Here is a 9,247-nt window from a genome sequence, read left to right on the forward strand (position 1 = left end):
AGAGTCCTGAATCGTTAGATGAAGATACAATAGAGGGTTGAGATTTAATGTTCCTGTCATGTTAGTGTTTTTATAAGTAGTGGAGATGGAGATGGGCAATTAATGAATTCTTTCAATGAAGTTTAACCGGTGCGTCGGTACTTGCTAGACGTTTTGTTAATATGTACTCGCCTTGGCTCGCATCGGGCTAGCAATTTTTGGCTCGTTTGGTTGCCTGGTCTCGCTCACGTTGTTGCAGGAACCGCTTCTCAAAGCATCCTCGGGCCATGTCCTGGAGGAACGTCCGGTTCGGCCGTTTCTAGCGAGCCACCATCGTCTCCGTACAAATCGACAATGCTGCGTTCCCGCAGAGCCACCGTGGGAGATGGCGCGAGCTGGCGCGGAACAACGAAAACTCAGCGGGTGAATTCGGTCACCACGCTCCAAATTTCACCAGCGTATATAGGGTGGCTCTCTCACCGCCAAATACAAATCCCCTATTTACCCCCATTTCGAGCTCATCCACCCTTCCTGATCTAGTGACATGGCCGTCTCTTCCTCAGTTGCACGGTTGCCAAGGCTGGCGGCGGCGACGTTGGCTGTGGTGGCGGCTACTGGTCGCGGATTGTCATCTTCTTGCTCTACGTCGATCATTCCGGTTGTTGTAAACTTCTGCAAACCCTAGCCTTAGATCTTGATCTTTTTGGTACATAGGGGGGTCTGAAATAATCCATTGTAACCCATTCCTTCGTCGTCGGTCGAGGTTGGATCTGACTCTACCACGGGGACGGTTGTCGAGGTTGCATCTGACTCTTCCGCGGGGACGGTTGTCGCTGTTGCATCGGACTCTTCTACGGGGACGGTTGTGCTGCCTGCATCTTCGCTAGGGTCCCCTGCTTCCTCGACCTCGGTGTTGCGTGTGGCTCCTCTCATTGTAAGGCCGCTCTTCCTTTTCTCGTAGTTCTTTGAGGTGGTAGTGCTTAAGGATGTGGATGTGGTAGTGATAGTTCATTGATGTGGCAGTGTGTAAGGATGTGGATGTGGTAGTGGTAGTTCATTGATGTGCTAACTCTTAGGTACATTCTTCTGGTGTTTGTCATGTAGGCGATCATACCAGTGGGTTCCCTGATCTTTCTACTCCAACTGTCAATGCTCATCATTGTCAGTTTTCAAGCAAATCTGCCATGGTTTGGAAACCTGAGATTTTAGAGTTTGTGCTAAATCGGTTGGTTCAGCTCGTCCATAGAGACATTTGTTTTAACCTGGAATTCAAAGAGGAGCAGATGAAGAATGTAGCTGCTGATGTTCGTGCATTCACTGACATACATGTGAGCACTCTTCAAATCTACAACTACATCACAAGGCGGAGAACCAAGTGAAGCGTTATAATCAAGATGAAATCCGATTGCACTCTACATTGGAGCGAAGATGGTTGCTGCTTCTATGCTGCCGATGAAGAACGGCGCACGAGTACATTGAGGTAGTAAGCTTCATTGAGTTCCTTCATAGATTTGAAAATATGTCATTGTCATCCGCACTAACAATTGTTCCTTTTGGATTGCATCGCTATCCGAGGCATCGTCAGTACGTCGGGACCCCGATCACGAACTATGCTTAGATAAAGACGATTTTCACGCCCCGGTTTGTCTGCAAGGCGCAGCTGTTCTAACCTAACTTACTGGTCAGGGCAATCGACTACATTGTAGACAACAAAGAAGAGTATGCCAAGTACCGTCAGTTGCAACCATCGGAGAGGAGGACCTTTCCTGCCTAGTGCTTATGCTTCCTTCGTCATGATCTGCTGATTTTGGGAGGTGCTCTCGTATCCCCCATTAGCTAGGACTTGTTTGAACCCGATCCCTGATCTGTAATGATGAACTTTTTCGAGTATACTAACCCTTGTGTGATGAACCTGTGATACATCACGAAGAATAATTGCTTTGCTCATGATGCATCGCCCGATAGGGTAACTACTTGCTATTCTTAGCAGTACTGGGTAATCTCACAACTCTAAGGAAAGGAGTTACCACAGTGCGCTCATGTCTGCAACCAAACAAGGTGTGCGTTGCACAACCAAGGTAGAAATACGCCTGTGCATGCATCTAAACAATGGGGTTGGCTTCCCTCTTCGGTGCACAAAATCACACAAACAACTAAACAACACGTCTTTTAAATTACTAGCAAATTTGCCCGTGCGTTGCAACGGATTCTTCATGATCTCGCCGACTTTTTTAGTTTCTTATTTTTAGCTTAAAATGCCTCGTTCCTAGTCTGCTTATGTTTTCTATGAACTGAAAATAAATTTGCTTAAAATCTTGAAAATATAATACTTCTCTAATCTTAAATAATTTCTCTATTTAAAATACCATGCTATAGCCTATAGCCGCGGCGATTTTTAAAGCTATAAAAAGCTATATTGGGCTAAGGCCATATAGCTAATTTGCTAAATACCATGAAAAATATCAATATTTCAGCAGCATATAGTATATACATAAAAAATTCACATATGCATAGTATACTAACTAAAATATAATTCACAGATAGTTCTGTACAAAACATAGTTCACATATAGTTAAGAACATAGTTATGTCCAAATATTACAACGGCATTAAGTAGCAGCAGTTCATTACATAGTTGCATGATAGTTTTGTCCAAAATATAGTTCACAGTTAGTTAAGTTAGCCACGTGCGGATTTTCCTAGAGAATTAGGCCGCTCTGAATTTTTTTTGTCAAATTTGTTTGAGCCAATTCAACGGGAAGATAGTCCCTATTAGAAATCGGCTAAGCTAGAATATAACGGGAAGTTCTAGCCGTAGCCGTAGGCCTCGCGAAAGGCTATAATCGGCTAAGCTAGAATATAGCAGGCTATTTCAAACAAAAAATACTTGTCGTAGATTTAGGTACAAAATATAACAACCGTCTATTGTACGACATCTCTTTCGGTTGTCCTTTGAACACCTCCATAGCTCGTTGACAACAACATCACGAAGGATAGGATAGTATCTCACGGAGGCACCTCATGTTGTAGAACGCCAAGAATCACGATGCAGGCCTTACATATTTGATATGGCCAGTGGCTTGAGAGTGAGCAGCTGACCTGCAGCTTGTTTGACGCCCACGAGAGATACAATTTAGAAATATTGTACTTCTAGATCATATAACCAGACCACCAGATCGATTGAATTCTTTGTAACTCCTGCTGAAATAGTTGAGGCCACTGCTCTGCCACTGTTCATCGGGGACACTACCCACCCATGGCAGTAGCATGCTATGGAACGGCACCCAGCGCATCGCGTCAACCATCCTAGGCTCCTTGTGGTAGCACCGGCGAGCAGGTGGGCTAGTCGCCGATGTTTGTTCCCCGGGGAAGCATGTTTCGAGGCGTTTCTTTCAGGCCAGTAGAACGTTTCGAGGCGCATGCTGTTCTCTAGGAAGATGTCGACGGTGTCCGTGGCTAGCGGTATCAGCAAGGGCGCGACGAGCCTCCCGGCGATTCAGATGATGGCTAGTTCGCCTGGCAAGGGCGCGGCCTCCACGCGGTTGAGGTGATGGAGAGCTCGCTCGGTAGGGGTGCTACCTCCACGCGGTCTAGGTTCCGGCGACGGCGAGCTCGCCGGCAGTGGGGTGCCGCCTCCAAGCTCACTGGTAGGGGGCGATGCGAGGCACGCTTTTGGGTGTCTCCTGGCTCTGCAGTCTGCACCTTGCCGGTCAGGCGGTGGCTGGCTGATGGGTGAGCGGTAGAGTTGTGAGTGCGTTAAGGAAGAAGACGGTGTCGATCATAGGGCTTTTGATAACTCTGTTTCGCACGACATTGATGACTGGAAGCCTAGCGATTGGATTTTCTCCCTCCGGCTATATGGCCATTGCTCCGAACTCGATTGGCTCCGGTTGGTGTCCTGACGTACAGGGTCGAGGAGTGGCTACCGTTCTGATCTGATCTCAATTGTTGAAGGACCGTTCAGACCGATCTTAGCCATGGCAGTTCACAGGTGTTTATGTTGCAGGAGATCGCCGGCATCGGCGTCGCCGACACCCAGGCCCCAGCACGCCTCCGGCCACTGAGGACGTGTTGGCCGCGTGCAGTACATCGACCTGCCGCACACGCGATCTCTCCTCTTCCGTCCGCGACGGCCCGTGGTGGCGGTGGTGCATTGCATTATGGATCGATTTGCTTCTGTCTTTCGTCGATCGATTCGCTTCTGTCTTTCGTTGATCGATTCGCTTCCGTGCTTCGTTAGGCCACACAAAGAAAGAGGTTTTTATTGACCTGACAGGTGAGATGATAAAATAAACCAACCGGTACCATGGCAATGTGAAGTATTAAGTGATTTGGTGGGAGGGTAAATCGGTCCGGAAAAGTGTTGAACCAAGGGTATAGATATAGATTCCTGACGCAATTTTGACTCCTCCTTCCGCGGGAGAGGGAACACAAAACGCGAGGGAGCCACCCAACAGCTCGCATTTCTCCTCGCTCGCTTTGCGACTCGCGCCGTCTCCCCTCCCCAGCTCCCGGTCGATCCCCTATGCGCCGCCATCGTCGTAGGCCGATTCCGACCGGCTCCGGCGAGGCCTCGCGCCCCCGACCTCCATCCCCTCCCCCTCCTCTTCCTCCTCCATCTGTCACATGGCGTGGAGACTCCGATCTGTAGCCCCCACCCCCCGATGAACCTTAGACAAGCAGAATCCAGTCTCGCCGGCGCCGCCCCATGGCGACGTCCCCGAGCTTTTGCCGCCGGCCATCTCTATGGCATGCTTCTGCCAGTCACCTCCCCAACCATCTGCTGCCCGGTGAGCTCCATCTTCCCCTCCTGCATCTGTTTTTGCAAAACAAATCTCCTTTGTTGCATACAGATAGAGGATATGGATCCTCCATTTTCTTTTGACTCTGTTTAGTTGTGCATAGCCGGAAATTTATCTGTGCATTTTTGTGTGTGCAATCCTAGTAGCACGGGCACGCTGCATTTTCTTATCATGGTTAGAGGTGTTCAGTTGTTTAATTTTTTTTTGTGTGTACTTGGAAGTTGGAAATAGGTTCAGATTTTTATCCATATTTGTATGTTATCCGGTTATTATGGATACACACATGATGCTGAATCTGATTGTTGCCCCATGTGCAGTGCTAGAATCTGACCATCAACTTGTTTAGCTACTTGTCACGTGATATGGCCCATGTGTGCTTTGAACTGTTAAAATCGCGTGTCACCAAAATCATAGCTCCGTTTGATTGACGTCCTCTCTTGTGCCTATCCATTGCAGGCACCAAAAGTGGAAATAACTACAGGGATGATTTGTTGCGGAGGTCAGAGCGGCCGGAGCTTGTCAACAGGTGGCGGCCACAATGGAGTTCTTGCGGCCACAATGCCCTTCTGCTCATGTATCCCTGCCGCCCGTACCAAGAGCCGAGAGGCGCCCCTGCCCCAATTTAGCTGACGACAAGGTTGTTGATCCGGTGCAAGATTGCTACATGAGTTCAATGAAAACCTGGGTTCTTTCTTTTATGCTGGGATGTGAAAAGCATCTATATTCTTAGAGGTTTAACAACACATGTAACATTGCGAAAAGAATCAGTAGCCTATTTAGTTTCTCTATTTCTTACCATATTAGTACTCCTGTAAATTAGCCACGATGGATCTAGATTCTAGAGTACTAATATTTGCTGTGTTCTTGCACGTATTGAGGAACTTCCCTTTGGCCTACAGGGCAGTAAGGGCTACATGGCATTTAGAGTTAATTTCTAAATTCAGTATACTTCTTACATGATTGCATTCTTCCTAGATTTGGTTGTTCCATCTCAACCCTGGTTTTTCTCGGAGTAGCTGTTAAGTTCTACTACTTTCTTCTAGAAAGTTTACTATGTAAGTTAAACGTTTTCATTGCTTTTCATGAATAGGCTTGAGCTTTGGCATCCATGGCGTCGATGGCGTGGCAGCTGGTGATGGCAATGTGGCATGGTGACTGGCTGGACCGCATGGAGCTGATGCCGGTCTCCTCAGAGCTTACAGGAGAAAAGGCAAGGTGCTTTGCCAGCAGGGTGTGGCCCTACGTGGGGCCTCCTTCGGGTTTTTGTTCAGATTGTCATTCACAACAAAAAGAAGGTATGGCTTTGTTCTAAACTTTTGGTCCTATGTAGCTGGACTCAAGTCTCAACTCCTCAATGGAAATTATTGTTGCTGCCGAGTCTTGGGTTAATTCAGGCCATCGGTTGATTCGAATGACTCATTGTGTTCGATCACCCGTATTAGCGAGCATCGAATTTCTAAAGTTTCGAGTCATTTGTGTTGCTCTTCTTATGGATGTTCATTCTACTTGAGAAGGGTTTGTATTTAAACGCAGGCAATATTTTGAATATTCAAAGCATGAATCTGTTGTTCAGAAATTAGCCAACCGGGTCCCTGACCCTGTGTCCTAAAGTGCAGCATTTATAAATTGCTGTAGCTGCATGGCACTCTGGAGGCGAGATGAACACCAGCCGCTTCGTCCCCGATTCGATGGCTCGGCCGACTGCGATCTTTTCTCGAGCAGGTAATCAGTCGCAGAAGCTCCTTCACGATGTTGATGTCCTCTCGGCTGCCCCCTTCACGACGGCGGCGATGCCAGGATCTCTTTCACCATTTGTTCTTCATAGTTATGTCCTGGATGGATTTGGATTGGGTTCTACCTATTTTCTCTCCAATTTGCTCTTCATGGATATGTCCTTATACTGGTTTCTAAAACTGTTAAAGCAACAAGCTGATAAGATTATTTAGAGTGCACATTTGACTAATAACTGCATAACCGTGCAGCAAGAATGGTCACACATATTCAAACGTTTTATTTATAGCATTCTGTTTGTGTGATTTTGGTAGAGATGATTACAGACTTCATATTAATTACTTTTTTTAATATATAGATGATATTTATCCTTGTTAAACTTGTACATTAATATATTTGTGACAATGTTTGATACGTAACCAATATAAAAGCAATTATGTGTGTTACATGTTTTGTCCTCTACATTTGAAACTCAGACAACCTTTATTAGATCATAGAATTATTAAGACATATCATAGTTATTCAGCATAATGGGCACAAATGGGTATGGTTATTGTAACTTGGATATCTAAGGTTACTGGATTGAAAAAAAAAAGAATGCACTTGACATTTAACTAAGATGATCTCAACAGAGGTTAGATAAGTGGTTTTATGGAAGTAGATGGACCAAGTGCATCAAGGTCGTGACCAGAAATGAATTTATTCTTTTTTTAACTCGATTGAATGTTGACATTAAATAGATTGTAGTACTAATGATCCATCTTCCCAAATACAAAGTTCTGTATATGTATATTGTTGGGTGTGCATTATTACATGGTTTGATAAATGCCAGAATCATTTACCAATATACTATTTTTGAAATACATTTATGTGTTGTCGTTTCATGGAGCAAGTGACATTTAGCTGTGTAAGAACTTCTTTTAGGTAATGCACATTATGTTGGGAGGATCTGAATTCTGTGAAATTCACAGAATAAAATTATAATTTTTTTATTGGTTATTACTTGTTAGGGTTTTTAATTTTTTTGTTTAAGTTTTCTTTTGTCAGTCATGTATACCTTCATATTATCAGTACATTTTTATGTTGTCGAGAATTTTCATGACATGAACTTTTTCCTGATGTATTGTAGAGAATTCCACCAGCATTCTGTCAGTACCTTCAGAATCATCCAACTGGATTGATGTCCCTGAAAGGTCAAAGTGGTAACACATGGCCTGCAAAGCTTTCTTTAGACATTGAAGGGTTATTCTTTGGACATGGGTGGAAGGAATTTGTTATGGATCATTTCATAGAGTCAGCACACACTTTAACCTTCTCTTATGATGGACACTCACAATTCTCAGTGGTGGTATTTGATGGACTCTGTATTGAGAAGTCATCAGCTTTTCATGCTAAGCCTTCAAACGATCTGGTTTGTATATATCGGCTGCTTTAGTTGATTACAAATCAGCAAGTCTTAACAGTACTGAAGGTAAAACCCTCGTTAATTTTAAAAAAACTGTTATTATGCTGGACTTCATAATTAAGTTATTATAAAAATGACACATGTAGTTATTGGTGACAGGTGATTGGCGCAATTTTTTAAAACTGTTAGAGAAACAAGATGATAAGATTATTTAGAGTGCACATTTGATTAATAACTACCCGTGCAGCAAGCATGGTCACACATATTCAAACATTTGATATATAGTTATATTAAGTAATAGTTGCATAAATTATTTGCCCCTTTTGTCTCATGTGTAGTACAGTACAGTCTTATATTGTTGTTATCACCAGAATTTGACCGGATCAGAGGTGGGCCGTAATTAAGATGGACTTGAAGAATATACACGGAAGATATACATGAATCGGCCTTGTACACGAAGTTTGGGCTAGTTTGCCCGTGTATCTGTAAATATAGTAGGATACGTGTCGGTTAGTTAGAATTTGGCTCGTACACGGTTGGGATTATTCCCACGTTAGAAAGTCTACGGACTATAAATATGTATCTAGGGTTATTGAGAAAACAACAATCACGTTCATCACAAACCAATCTAGGCGCATCGCCAACCCCTTGTTTCGAGGGTTTCTTCCGGGTAAGCATCATGCTGCCTAGATCGCATCTTGCGATCTAGGCAGTATACGTTTATTCGTTGTTCATGCGTTGCTCGTGCTGAAGCCTTGTTGATGGCGAGCAACGTAGTTATCATAGATGTGTTAGGGTTAGCATTGTTTTACCACGATGCATGCTTTGCTCCATGCTATCCCTAGACGTCTAGCCGCCTTTACACCTATCTTAGGTGTAAGGGCGGCACCTTGCTTGATCCGTGTTTAGTAGATTCGATCTGTTATGATTGCTCCTTGTTCTTCAAGGATTAGTTTGATATCTGCATAGTTAGGCCTTGCAAACGGGTTGAAGGATCCAGTAGCATGTAGGGTGTAGTTTGCTAGCCCTAGATAAGATGTTCCGGGGATCAACTCTATGTTGGTTTTTAGGCCTTATCTAGGGCTGGTTCATTATCATCTTACGTGGCTGCCAGGCTCAATCACGTGTAGGACGTTCCGATTATGCGGTGAAAACCCTAAATCGTCGTAGGTTGTTTTAGCTATATATTGATCAAGCAGGACCACCATGTGATCGTAGACCTCATACGAACCATGGGTGGATCGGCTCCTTGAGCCGATTCACAGGACAACCTGAGAGCCGATCGAGGCTCGTATTTAATGTTTACGTGTATGCCATGCAGGAAACTAAGC

At 44.6% G+C, this 9,247-nt stretch overlaps 1 long non-coding RNA gene across 1 annotated transcript; it reads left to right on the forward strand.

The window, feature by feature from the left end:
- The first annotated feature begins 4,407 nt into the window (after positions 1-4,407).
- On the forward strand, positions 4,408-7,680 carry LOC139830130 (uncharacterized). Its single transcript, XR_011742884.1, has 5 exons — positions 4,408-4,768; positions 5,237-5,417; positions 5,871-6,075; positions 6,314-6,502; positions 7,641-7,680. It is a non-coding gene; the product is annotated as an uncharacterized lncRNA (long non-coding RNA).
- The last annotated feature ends 1,567 nt before the right edge of the window (positions 7,681-9,247 follow it).

This window comes from Lolium perenne, chromosome 4, assembly GCF_019359855.2.
Source record: "Lolium perenne isolate Kyuss_39 chromosome 4, Kyuss_2.0, whole genome shotgun sequence".
Lineage (NCBI taxonomy): Eukaryota > Viridiplantae > Streptophyta > Magnoliopsida > Poales > Poaceae > Lolium > Lolium perenne.